Consider the following 14920-nt stretch of genomic DNA (forward strand, 5'->3'; position numbering starts at 1 on the left):
CTCACTAATTGGCTCAACATTTCTTAACATTTCTAATCTGTTTTTAATCCTCAAGATCGCAGTGTCAGATTTATATTCCTGTTCTCTGCCAAAGTGATGTGCTGATGTAAATCATGTCACCCATGACTGGAAACTTGGACAGTGACCAATCCATTATGATTTAATGTGCTGTTAAATTGTTATTGTATATTCAGACACCAATCAGAGTGTATAATGCTAATTTAAAAAATCCAACAGTGCTTTTTCTTTATGTTGTTTAAAATGACAATGTTGTTTTATTTGTCATTAAAAATCTCAAAGTAATTTTATTTACTTACACACACAATATCACATAAGAGATTTGTATAAGTGCAGATTATATAGCAGTCCAACAGGTGGCAGACACACACAACACTAGGTCTCCCTTTGGCATCACTTATCACTTTACACACACACACACACACACACACACACACACACTTATGTGATCAGTGAGATTCTTGAAAGTAGGAATATTAACCAGAGGTTTTAATTTAACCCAAAAGGAATCCTGTTAAATAAGATGCGTGAGTTTACATAACTTACATCTCCAAGTTTAACAAACTCCAACCAGTTCTAGCCATCTTTGTGACAGAAATTTAAGCCAGAGTACACACTAGATCCATCAAGTATGGTGGCATGGTTTACTGGGATATAGCCCACACTCATGAAAATTCATAATTTAAACAAGTGGCTTTCATTTGATGGTTTTTTTTTTCCTTTGCAGCTGCTGAATTGGAAAAAGCTAGAATGGTACCCCATAATTTCACAGGATACATTTTAATGCCACGAAGTTGTAAGTGAATAGAAATAATGTTTGACAACATGTTGACATAATGATGGCAGGTTAAAATGAAAGATGTGCAGTGGATAAGAAAACGGGTAACAATAATAGTTATAATAATAATAATAATATTAATAACAACAACAACAAAAACAACAACAAAAACAACAATAATAATAATAATAATAATAAGTTATGGGAAGTTGAAAGTGGCAGAAAAATCGAACAAAATCTAGCACATAGATAAGTAAACAGCAAACATCAAACATGAGTTTGTGTAGTAGAAAGAAAACATTATCAGTATATTGTAGTGACAGTATGAAAAATGAGAAGACTCTAATCAGCTGTGAGATGGTGTTTCACCCATCGGTCATATTCCCTCTCTGCTATACTTACATAACTGAACCTTTTGACCTTATGCAGTTTTAATTATCCTTGCTGAAAAAGAACACTCAGCCATGTCATAGTGTTGTTTTGTCTAAGGTGGTAAATACACACCCAGTTATTTTCCCATGAGTAGTGTGTCATAAGTCTCAAAGTATTGGGTCTCTGTTCTCCATTTATTAAGAAATCAGAGGTCTAGACACAATGATGTTCAACATGTGGAGTTTTACATTTTTACTTTTTGCAGTTTTTATATCCACTGAGAACTTATTTTCATCTTGTTTTGTAATCTTTCAAGGTGTTTGTGCTAATCTCCAGCTAACTGGGCATTTCAATGAAATTATTAAACTGGTTAAAATTGAGTACACTCACATCCATGCAATAAATATAAGTTACTTTACTGCTTGTTTATTAAGTCTGTTAAACTTTGCCACGTCTGTGTAGGTCATGGCTAATGGGAACTTTGTACACGTAAGCAATATATATCTTTTACACTGTTTGATGAGTGGTCAGAATGTACTACAGAATTAGTGTGAAACAAAGTCAGTTTCAGTGTTATGTAGGAGGCTCGCGGACCTTGCAGAACTTCAGGCGGTCAGTCGCGGCCACTCACAGTGCCTAACGTCGCTTCTCACCGCGAGTCAAACCGCATAGGTCAGATAGGGGTATAACAGCAGGAATAACAGAGGGGGCGGGTTATCGGGGCGGGGCTTGTAGGACAACTTTCACACACTAACGGAATCACTGCTGTCTGGCTCACAGATTACATAAATTGTCTGTATAACAGATTACATTTAAAAAAATATATTTAAATAACTGAGTACTTAAATGGTGGACCTAATGCGTTAGATTACTCATTACATCAAAAAAGTAATCCAAGTACTTTAACGCGTTACACACAACACTGAAAATGGGCATTGGGCAGTGGCTCAATTGCTTCTAAAGCTACTTACACTGAAACAGCTTCTTTGGGTTAGGACTGAAGCAGAAATTTTCTGGCATGGCAGATTGGTATCTGACCTGGAAAATTAACAAACACATTTTTGGGCGCTTAAGACCTATGAAAAATTGTTAGATAAGAAGTATAATATGTGACCATTAAGAAAGCCATGCCACAAAACAACACTACAAAGATCATAATGTCAGCTCTGCTCATTGACTTTTAAAGACAGCATGCGGGAGGTAAATCTACAGATCATCTGGCTTAGTTTGCTGAGTTTGTGTAAAGCTGAATTATTTTAAAATAATTAACAAAATAATACAACCATGCTTAAAATGCCTGTGAAATAAACACACAAACAACAATGAACAAATAAATATTATAAGTACTAGATGATTAAAGATACAACTGATGAATTCCAAGCAGATTTCTTTCTATGTCCAGTATGTATATATATTTTTTCAATATTACAATATTTTTCACATAAGAAGCTAATTTTCAATAGCAACAAGAGAGCATAAGCAGAGTTTAGCTTTGGTAACAGATTCTTGTATTGGACATCACCTGGACATCAATCAAGCCAACCCAAGTCCAATCGAAATCACAAGTTTTGTCTTGTTTCTATTATACCATTTATAAGCTGACAGTTTGATCAGTCCACATTTAAATTTATTCCCAGGAATTTTATGTTTATTTATTTTAAAGCACAACCTGACTTTGTTTAAACTGGCATATGTAAAGAAAATTATTTGACTGTATATATATATATAAAGTCATAACATTAAGTAACATAATAAATTATAAAGTAACATAATGCAAGAGAGTTTTAATGTAGTCTCCAGCTATTCTTCTTTCAGTACTTTGTGAATATTTAATTACTTACTTCTTAGGTCTAGAAACCTTGGCATTTTTGGCATTAAACACTATACACTGTATGTTACTCCACACCTGTTCATTTACATAGAAGAGTCTCCTAAAACAATTAACAAAAGACCTTTTGGTAATTCTTAAATTCAAGCACTTTTTTCCCCTTGGTATGCAGACTTTTGTTCTGTGGTTGGAAAATCATGTATGTCTAAAGTTCTTTAGTCTCTTTTTGTTTCAGTAGAAAGAAACTCAGACCGGCTCCTCTTCACCACAATTGAGTGCAGGCTGGTTTTGTCCCACAGACTACACAAGTTGATGACATCCTGAGGGATGCCTCATAGCATGGTTAAGTGATTATGTAAGTACTAACCATAAACGTAGATACACCAAGATGGATGCAGTTTAGTTATTAAGTCTTCTGAACAATATTCTACTGTATCTGATGAAAGTTGTTTGATCTAAAGCCTATGAAAACAACATTTAAATTCTTGGTGCCAGACATTTAGGTCTTTTGTCAGGTCCAACAAGCAGTAATATTTAAAACATATATCAAATGATGTCTGGATAGGGTGGACACAAACACATGCCTGAATTATTAGAGGTTTTTTTTAGAGTCTAGAACCATCCTTCCTAAGGCATTTATTATTGACTTTATCCCAAAAAGAAGCACATTCTGCAGTCCTCAAATTAACACCTGTAGTTCATTTACTCTGTATCTATTCTTATAATAATGTCTCTCTCATTACCTCAGGTCTCTGTGTGTGGATTTTGGTGGGTTTCCTTCAGGTACTCCAAAATTTCCCCCACAGTCCAAAGATATGCAGATTAGACTAACTTACCTTCCCAAAATTGTAGTGTGTGTGTGTGTGTGTGTGTGTGTGTGTGTGTGCGTGTGTGTGTGTGTGTGTCCTGCAGTGGACTGGTACCCCCTCAATCCCTAAGTCTCCTGGGATAGTCTCCAGGCTCCTGTGACCCTGATAAGCACTATAAAAGATTATTAAAATGCCTTAATGTTTTATTGTAAATTTAGAAAACAGCACCTATTTTATTACTGTTCCTGTACTGTTTTCTGCTTTTGTCCTGTAAGATTGTTAGTTTTCTTAACATGCTGTATTTACTTCTGTAATATTTGTGTCAAAGGAGGTAAAATGTGGGATGTTTTTAAGAAGATGTGGTTTTATTCCATTTTGCTGCCTAAAGCAGTTTAGATCAGTCTTCTGTTAATATTCATATTCAGTTTTGCTGTGGTTGGGTTTTCTTCAAATACTTAGTAAATGCACACATTCCATTTCCCATCTCACCTCTCCCTGGTCTGGTTCAAGTAACCACATGCCAGGGTCACTCCTTTCACACCAAACCAAATCAGACCCATAATTTTGCTTTTGTTTCAGACATGGCCAAATTATAAAGCCATAAGAACGACTGGAATTGTTAGGGAAAATAGAGAGCAAAAACAAAAAGCCATTTCAGGGTGTTAGACAAAAGTCAATGATGAGTAAGAAAATAACATACTGTAGTGTAGAGTTGAGTTCAAATGTAGTTCTAAATATAGACCTTATCATTTACTCAAAACTTCCTTACCAGTGGCAATTTATGTTTGCGCTGTCTAAAAACAAATGAATTGCCCCTTACGTTTTTTTTTTTTATTTATGTTGAAGATCGGTAATGGTGATCGAGAAAATAAGCATATGAGTTATTGTAATATATTTCATCAAACCATTTAGTGAGCCTTATTGCCTAATGAATAGGGCAAATATTACCATCCTGATTTGGTGACACTTTAAACCACATAATTTTTCTGTACACACAAATGGAATATAATAAGAAAATTGTACGAAGTATATTACATGTTTTGCATTTGTACACCAATGAATTTGAGGAAACTCTTTACTGTATGCTGGTCCTACCCCAGGAACATTGGATGTAAGGAAGCCATGTTCCCTAATAAATGTTTACTTACCTGTAGCATTCCCATTGGCATATGTTTTTCTGTTTTCTATAAAAAAAAAAAGAAATATTCAGTTCAACAATAATTTTCAAGTAACTTGTCAAGTAAGAAAGGAGAGCACTAGTTGTTCCTCAGCATATCAGTGATCGTTATGTTATGTTATATCGTTATTACTGTTATTTTTTTCACTATATGCACATATCTTTATGCACTTAAGTGTAATTAATTAATATATAGATTTTACATATTTATAGAATAAAGATTTTAAATAGTTTTAGCACCATACTGTACGTACATCTAACAAGTGGGGCCTAAAGCTAACACCAAGCAAAAAATGTAGAAAACAACCCATCCATATTGTTAAAATAAAATCCGTATATTACCAAAATTATTACAAAATAAGTAAAAAAAAAAAAAAAAAACGTTTTTCCTTTTCTAGTTTAAGTAAATTAAGTAAATTAAATATACACATTAGGCCAACTATTTACAGTAATAGTTTTGCAGAGAACTTGTAAAATATTAACATTTTAATGTTTAATAATAATTGACTAATTAAACATTTAAATAATTATAAAAGTTTCTTTCTGTAAAAAAATATGTAGATATGTCACATTTACCGAACTACAGTACTAACTAAGATTTGATGTGCCCATATATCCAGTGCTTCTAGTCAGGTATCATAAGCAAGATACAGTATCTGGGAGCTCTAAAACTATTATCCTAGCCCTACTGTAGCTCTAACTTTTTTTTACATTGCCTCCTAACATACCATTTATCATTATAAAACTCACAGCAGCTCTCAGGAAGAGAAAAAAAATCATATCTACACACTGGCTCCCCCTCACAAGTATTTCAGCAGTACAATTGTCTCTTACTTGATTATGCAATTTGTGAGGACAAGATGATCTTTTTTTGTAATCCATTAAGTGTTAAAAGTGGTTAGCTTGATATTGGCATTATATACTTCTCAGTAAAAGAATAATCTCAAGTAACAGAATCATGTTTTATTGCTGCTTGTTTGTTTTTCCACCTTGCACCTCCAAGGTTAAGGGTTCGATTCTCGCCTCCCACAGACCGAAGACATGCAGAATGAGCTGCTTGGCTTTTACTAATTCCCCATAGTATGTGAGTGAGTGTGTGAAAGTGTATGTGCTTCTGTGCACTGTGAAGGTTTGGCACCCTACCCAGGGTGTACCTCGCCTTGTGCCTCGTCTGAGGTTCCTAGGATGGGCTCCAGACCTCCCATGACCATGTACAGAAAAAGCGGTATAGAGAAAGAGTGACAGAGAGGGAAAGTGTTTTTTTTTTTTTTTTTTTTACCTGAAAAACATTTGCTTGTAAAAAAAATAGCTGTAATAGGTGAACTTCACTACCCAAAACAACCACTCCACAGAGATTTTATTTTGTGTACTGTATGCTTATTTATTACTTGTTTGTTTTTCTGTTAAATGTTTAGAGTCATACTTTTTACGTTCCCAGACCACAGCTAAGTAACTGTACTGTAGATCCACAGTATTTTTGTAGTGCATTGCCTGGAAAAAAAAAAGATATCTTTCCAATCAATCCAATTCAAGTCAGTACTTGAATATTATGTATGAGATATAATATACCCATTCTGTTCTATTATTTTGGCCATGTAAACAGGCTCTTGCACTATATCCTGTGCCAGGAATTTTGATCAAGTGCGTAAGTTGAGAAAATTGTTGAAGCATTAATCATACTTTCTGACAGTTGACAAGAATGGATGGCTTCCCTTAACAGGCTCTAATGACATCTTTACTGACAGACAAACTGCTACCCATGTATTTGGGAATGTGATAATCAGCCATTAAAATTTAAATGATTATATTTCACATCCTAAATAATAACAATTTTGTAACATAAAATCAGCTTATGGTCAAATCTAAACAGGTCAGTTAAACTTAATACAGGCAGTTTATTTTTTCTGGCTTCAAAACAGCCTATAAATTAATGTTTATACATTATTCATGTGTAACCCGTCCAGATGAACTTGGGTTAACAATGGAAGCCTTTGGGGGATAGTTCTTGAGGTCTCCCTATGTTTTGTTGTCAAGATGATAACTGGATCTGAAAGTTATTTAAATATGGTAACCTTTAGAAATAAAGTCAAGGAATCCTATTTTCTGAGGTACACTGAGTAGGCATACTTTTGGTTGTCAGGAATTTAAAAACCTCAGGAGTTGGAGCATTTACCTCATACAAACAAACAGGCACCACTACAGACAAAACAAATTAGTATTGTAATATAGGAGCCAAAACCCAAGACAATCCTGCTCTGGTCTGTTTAGCCATCCAGCCCACCTCTTTTTTTTTTGGCCAATTTTAACTTTTCTGGTGAGATACCAAGAGATACCCTGCATATGCAATGATCCATTTATGCACACCAAAGTAAGTTGGTGGAAATGTCATCAACTTTAGAATGCCTAAGGAGGGAAGTTTCAATATGAGAGAGTATCATTTACAGTAGACTGTAGTGCATAAGCTTCTTGTTTTTTTTTCTGTGGGAAAATCAAGTTAATGTTGATGGTAGTTTGTGGTTTTGTTTACATTTTGCTTTTACACAACTCACATGTTAAATTTTCAAGATTGCCTCCAAATCAAATTCTATTGATCCAATTTGTGGTCTCCTCTTTTACCTTCAGAACAAAACTAAATACATTTACCATAACAGCACACAAACATCTGGCTGATGTCAACCTGACTTATACAGTTATATTGGAACGATGTAGCATGGAGAGCATTTGCTGATTAGGAAGTTGTTCCTGAGATGCCAACAATTTATCAAAATGGCCAACAGATGATATTTGAACAATGAAAAGAAGCTAATACTATCTAAGTAAAGAAAAACATCCAAAAATAGCCTTAGACTGTTTCCACATTCACTCTCCATTCTACACTGTTATCCTGGATCATCCTTTGCATGGGTCAGTACTTCTTCTTTGCACAGTTACAACCCAGTAATGGTGGGGCTTGAATCCTGACCCTCCAAACAGCAACCCAGAGTCTCCACCACATGTCGTCTTCAAAATTTCATATGTGTATAATAGAGACACAATTTAAGTTAATGTCACAGAATGCCATCAAAAAGAACTCCAGAACAAGAAGTAAATAGAGGAACAGTTTACTGTTATGTTTAGAAACTGAGACAGGTGCAGCTTATATTGGTGGTCTTTTTGCTGCTCCCAGGAAGAGGTCGCCACATACAAGCTTGGCACAAGTTTGACCCCAGATAGGAAACAAACCCGGGCCTTCCATATGGCAGGAAGACACCAGTGAGCCACCAGTGGCCCTGATCAACCAGTTTACACTGAGTAACTTTAATCTGGTAAACAATATCCAAAGACAGGCAGAGTTCAAGAGAATCACAGACAGGACTGAGACACAATCAGAAACTGGAACACAACACAACACCAATAACACATTAGTAATTAAAGAAGCTAAGGCTTGGCGAAGGCTGGTACAGAGAATACAACACATTACTTGTCAGTGAGTGACTAAAGTGAGAGTCCTTATACTGTACTGTATGTGTGTGGCTGTAATTAAGGTGATGAGCTTTAGGTGGTGCTAATTAGTAATCAGGAGATCTAGACCAGGTGAGTTGGATGTATAATTCTCAGTATGATTGTTTGTACAGTAAGTGCTTGTTCAGGCACATTCTTGACAAAGCTTTCTCACTCTTAAATGGTCCAGTTTGATTCAGATGGATGATTCAGATCATGGAAGTCTTGGCACATTAAGAGATCCAGTATATCATGTGCTGGGACCCATCATCTCTTTATGGCTCAAACTCCTCCTAGTCTATTACAGTAGGTACTGATGTTTACCTTAAAGATGTCTTCTGTTGTCTTCATGGTTTTTATGCCATAGAGTATGTTGGTTGTCCCTCTATGTTTAAGGGTGATGCTGGCATTTCAATCTGGGTTTCTGCCAGACCTGGTTTTACTGTTTCTATGTGAGACATGTGAGGTGTCTATAATGTGGCATGTCCAGTTTGATGACTCTCATCTACCTTGTTGATTCTCACTGCCAAGTAATGTGTTGTGTTCTCTGCACCAGCCTTTGCCAAGCCTTAATTTCTGTGTTTGCTAATGTGTTATTGATTTTGTGTTCTGTTCCAGTTTCTGATTCTGTCTCAGATCAGAGACAGCTCAAATCTACCTTGTTAATTCTTTGGATAACTTTGAAAAGACCAATAAATTTGTGTGTCAGCTTTCGGCATCCCTCTGTTAATTTTAGGTCTGGAAACCCATACTCAATTATCTGTTTTTATGTCTGAGAATCTTTGACAGTGATTGATGTATTGCTTCATTGTTACTACTCTGTATCCTAACTCCTGGTTGGCTACTTACTGGTTGTCTCTTCCATGCCCATTGCCTTGTTGACGCTTTAATCTTAATGAAGCTTTTTTATAGCTTAGACTTGAGCTGCTCTCCTCAGTCACTTATTTAACCCTTTGGATGTATCTGAAAAGATGGACGAAAGGTAGTTTTACTGTTTGAAAGGCTGTTGGTTAGTTGGGTAAATAGGTTAATAAGATATACTAACTCGTAAAAAAAAAGAGTCAATGATTACACATACTATTGTGTTGGTCTAGCTTTACGGGAGATCTCTTAAAATCAAATTTGATGAGAAGGCATGGAGATTGGGGTTTAGGGAGGGGCACGTGTTTACGCGCATGTGAGGTACTTTAATTTGGGCACAGATGGCACAGGATGAAATAAATTTGTGAATGTCTTTGAACATACAGGGCCACCAGTATTTTCCTTCGAGAAGCAATGGTTTCTTTAGGGTCTTGGGTGTCCATTGGTTGGTGCCTTATGTATCCAAGTGATAAGTTGTTCCTGAACTTAAGAGGTACAAACTTTTTGCTATTGGAGTATTGTTGTGGGATTCTGGTTGCAGGTGTGTTTGAGATTTCTCTGTGTAGGTCCCAGGAGATGGCGCCAATGACCTGAGACTGGGTAGAATGTTTTCCTTAAGTATTTACTTAAATTTGGTGGGAAACATGTGAGACAATCTGCCTTGGCATTTTTGGAGCTGGTTCAGTAGGTCAACATGAACTTAATGAATAAATAAATAAAATACAATTGGGGCCATCTGGCTTAGTGGAAATTTTGCTGTTTCAAAATATTTTAAATTTTTGTGGTCAGTAAAAATTGTGAAGGGATGAGCAGCCTCTTCCAGCCAATGTCTTCAGTCTACCGGTGCCAGCTTAATGGCCAGTTGCTTTTTATTTTCCACTTCATAGTTATGCTTAGCTGGGGTTAATATAAGAACGGTGACAAGTCAAACTTGAGATATCATTGCCCCTACTCTGTTCTCAGGTGTGTCTACCTACACTGGGTGCTGTTGTAAATACTGTTTTTAGGGTATTTTGTTCTGCTTTGGGATCCCAGTAAATGTTTTTTTCTTCCCTCCTTTTAAAAGGTCACTTGTGACAAGGTTGTGATTGCACTAATGTTTCTCATGAAGTAATGATAGAACTCCAAAAATTACTGTAACTGCTTAATTGTGGTAAGAATGGGCTGGTTGGTTACTGCTGTTAATTTTTTTTTTGTCAATGGCTATGCCCTCTGGGCTGATTGTATAATCAAGTTTTACTAGTGCAGACATATGGCATTGCTAAGTGTTCATAGTGTCCAGAAGTTGTATTGAATGCTGTCTTTTACTCATCAGCTTCTCTAATAATAATAATAATAATACTAATAATAATAGTAATAATAATTATAATTATAACCATTATTATTAGAATCATTATCATCCAATTCGGTAAAAATCTTGACTTTTTAAAATTTGTTCTAGGGCAGTATGAATGAGTGGGTAAGGATAACTATATTTGACCATGACATTGTTTAGTCCCTGACAATCTACTGTATGGAGTCTGCCAATAAGCAGTTCAATGGTTCAATCGCTTTGACTTTACAAATACAGTACGTCCACAAACTTGATATTTTGGGGGATGTTGAACTTTATCTACTGTATGTTTTGGGCCTTCAGTTGTCGTGGTTGCTAGATGATCACTGGGAAAAGGATTCCATCAGATTATTTCCTGTTCATTTAATGAGCTCTGTGGGTCATGATAAAGATAAGATAAAGATACAAAAACTTTATTGTCATTGTAGTGATACAGTATAACACTATTTGTTTGGTAGCTCTCAGAGACCAAAAGCATTTAAAATATACATTGAAGGCAAATACATGGGAACAGCATGATGCTTGATAACCATGATTAGCAAGGTGATTGTTTTCAAGTGAATGGCTTGAAAGGTGGCATGGAGGGTGACTGGTTCTGTGCAATAAGTCATTATGCTGCCACTGATGGGCATTCTAGCTAGCTCATTGAGTGCTAGCTCATGGGGCATTGGTACTGTAGTTTCAATGAGAGCTGAAGTTTGTCTGCTGTAAAATGGTTAGTGAAGTTCCTGAGTGGATCGCCGTAGTGGATGTACCATCTGGACAAGTACAGTGAAATTATGCTGAGTGACTAGAGCAGTTGTACTCACTGTAGCAGATCAAGAAATAGAATTGTTTTGTCTGGACTTACATTTTACTAGCCTTGAACAAGGCATATTGTGGACTGTCACAGAAATAACACAGTTATAGTAAACACTGACTTTGGTGCTCCAGTTCATGTGCTGATAATCTGCCTAGGTTCAAGAGGAGACTTATCATGCTCTAAAAGCAGGTGTATACATGCTTTTTCTTTAGCAGATTATCTAAATGGATGGACATGTCAATCAGATTGTCCAGGAATGCACCATCATCTCAGCAGGCCAGTTTAGTTCATAGCTTCCTCTAAAGCTGGATCATTCTAACCAGAACCTGCTGCCATGGTGCATGAGTTCAGAGCATACTCTGCTGCACTCTTCTTTTCTTTTTTCATGTTGAGAGGGCACTTGCTGACCTCCTTTTTCCTCAGGAGGGTGATCAAAGATGTGCTGAAACCTAAACGCTCATAAGAAGAAACATGCTCTTCTTCCGTATTCCACACATCGGTAGCTTGTCTAAGAGCACTTCTGAAGAAAAAGCCTATGAACTTGCAAGCTTGCAAGCAAGCTTGACTTGTTCAGAAAGTCCTTCCTAAATTGAAAAATTCAGAGAATACTGGAACATGAGACCTTAACATTCTGCTGGATAATCAGAGTTTCCTCCTGGCTGTGCAAAGGGCAGTGTTACAGTACCTGAACTTGTGTGCGTGGGGAGGAAACTTGTAGCTGAGACATGCTAGTGACGAATTGTGTGATTTGTTATCATGCTTGTTCTACCTCCTGTTATAACTGGTTAGCATACCACCCCTTGTTTCTGCCCTAAAAGCTTTACTTTTTCAATGTCTGGATTTGATTTAGATTGAGCTAGCAGCCAGCAGTTATGTTTTTTTGAATGGTTTGCCACATGGGACAATCAGTGAAAGCATTACGTACAGCACTGGTTGGACTGGTTGTCCCATGTGGTGAACCAATACAAAAATGTCTGCCTTGTCTGGCCTTGGACTTCATTGCATCTTCTGGTATTGTTTGCCGGAATAAATATACACATTGTAAGCTGGTCAATTTCTATTTTCTAAGAAAACAGACACCATCTATTTCACACACACACACAACAGAATTACTTCTACATTTACAAGGTCACAGCAGAAGAAATTGCATCCTTAAGACTGCCCTAGAGAACATGGTTCATGCAAGAATGTAAATGTAGGAGCTTCGAGCTATATAAGGCTGGTTACATGCAAAAATCCTGAAAAATTCTAACACAGTGCAAGCATTAGTTGCAGTCTTAGCACTGTCACTACGGGCACTATCGCATGAAACAACTTGAGAAAGCTGACCTCTTTTCTTAAGGTAAACTTTCCTAACTTTGGAAATCTGGTATGTAATTGGTCTGTGATTTTATTAGTTCATATCAGCACCTTTTCAACTGAGCATGGTCAACTTTACAGGTACTGGACGTAGCAGCATGTTGAGTAGTTTTGTTATTTGCTTACTGCATGAACCATGTTTCAGCCCTTAATCTGCCTGTGACACAGTTAAAATGATAAAAGTTTGGTGATGAAAGGATTTGGATTTGAAGTAATGTTAAAATATAAAACAGTAAAATACTGTTAACTGTTTCTGTAATCCTGCTCCGACAGTAAAGTTGCTTATACCCATATAAATGCAGAAAGGGGAACCAGGACCAACCAATGTAAAAGATGATATTTAAGAATGTTATAGTGCAAAGTAAAAGGGGGAAAAAATAAGAAACTGGTTTTGCATGACAGAATTTTTTTTTTTTATTATTTGGATAGTCTTAGCTTTGATTCATTGTCCAAACATCATCTGGTGAGTATTTTGAATTAAACGCAGATGTCACAGCAACATATTGGCAATTATTACGCTTTCTGGGTTACAATTTGCCAATGTAACTTTAAATATTGAGTTGCCATCGGCCAGATGTATGTATGATTTCGTCCAAACATCATCTGGTGAACGTGTTTGATTAAATGCTGACGTCTTAGTGGCATATTGTGGATGCTATTCAGATGTTAGAAATAGAAGGTGGATGTGCTGCTCTGAGGCTGACATTGGCAATATGTATGTGTGCTGTTTAGATATTTAGTATATTAAGTTTTAATCGTACCAAACCATAACAGCCATAAGGGATTATTTTTTTTATATCTAAGACCAAGAGAAATTACTTAGGGATACCATATTTATTAGTTGATCCAGGGGCCATTAAAGTATTAGTTACCATAATAATGTTCTGGAATGCTAATTCCCTTATCTATGAAAAAATCACTGCTCACACCCTCTCATGGCTTATTGCTTTTTATAAAATATTGATTAACGCAATATGACAAAATCTATTGTTTAATAAATATGAATAATATATTCAATAAATATTCATTGCCACACAATATACACCATCTAGCCAAAAAAAAAAAAAACACTCTAATGCTTCATTGGCCCGATTTTTGCTTTGATTTCAGCACGCATTCTCTGTGGCATCATTTCGATAAACTGATGCAATGCCACATCTTTTAAGTCTAGCCAGAAACACATTAATTTCTCTCCAAGATCTTGGATTGATGATGAGAGAGTTAAACTGCTCCATAAAGTCTTCTCTAGCACATCCCAAAGATTCTCAATGGGGTTAAGTTCTAGACTCCATGCGTGAAAACTATTTCTCGTACTGCCTGAACCACTCTTTTACAGTTTGAAGCTAATGAATTCTGGCATTATCATCTTGCAATAAATGGTCATTGAGTACACCTGGTACTGTAAATTAAAGCCTTTTTTCAGATAAATCTTACTGACAAGTGTTTTAAAGCCACACAGTTTAGTCCCAGTCCCTTGAGGTCTCTTTGCATTGACCTCATTGATGTTTGCATTGATGTTCTTACGTTCAGTATTACATGTAGCTATAAGTTCTACTGGTTTCATTCGTTTGGTTTAACATTTTAATTTTACCAAATGTAAAATTTCTCATATTTCACAAAATCATAAACAAAAATCGATCACATTTTTTTTCTCAAAAATAAGGTTATCCAGGTTTTAATAATGCATTTTACAAAGTTAATCCAGTATTATTCGTTTCAGGAATCTCCTTATTTGTTTTCTTTGCTTGATGCAGGCCAATAATTTGACCCTTCTGAAACAGAATAAAGTCTTCGCCACAACCACAGGATATGGCTTCTGACATGGTTGTTTAATGAATGAATAGCAACTTACTGCATCAGTTAGTGTTAAATAACTTGTTGACAGCTAAAAATTATTCACTGTGGTAATTATTCAATGGAAGGCTCTTACCTATTTGTTAAATCCAGGTGGTGAAATTTTTTTGGCCGGGCAGTGTATATTTTAGTATATTAAAATATTTTTATGACTAAGTGACTTAAAATAACCATGGAACAAATAAAATAAATGTTTGCTGCAAAGTCTAGTATGCTCTCACATCTTCACAGACTTTGAGTTGGACACTG

The sequence above is a fragment of the Clarias gariepinus genome, chromosome 2, assembly GCF_024256425.1.
Source record: "Clarias gariepinus isolate MV-2021 ecotype Netherlands chromosome 2, CGAR_prim_01v2, whole genome shotgun sequence".
NCBI lineage: Eukaryota > Metazoa > Chordata > Actinopteri > Siluriformes > Clariidae > Clarias > Clarias gariepinus.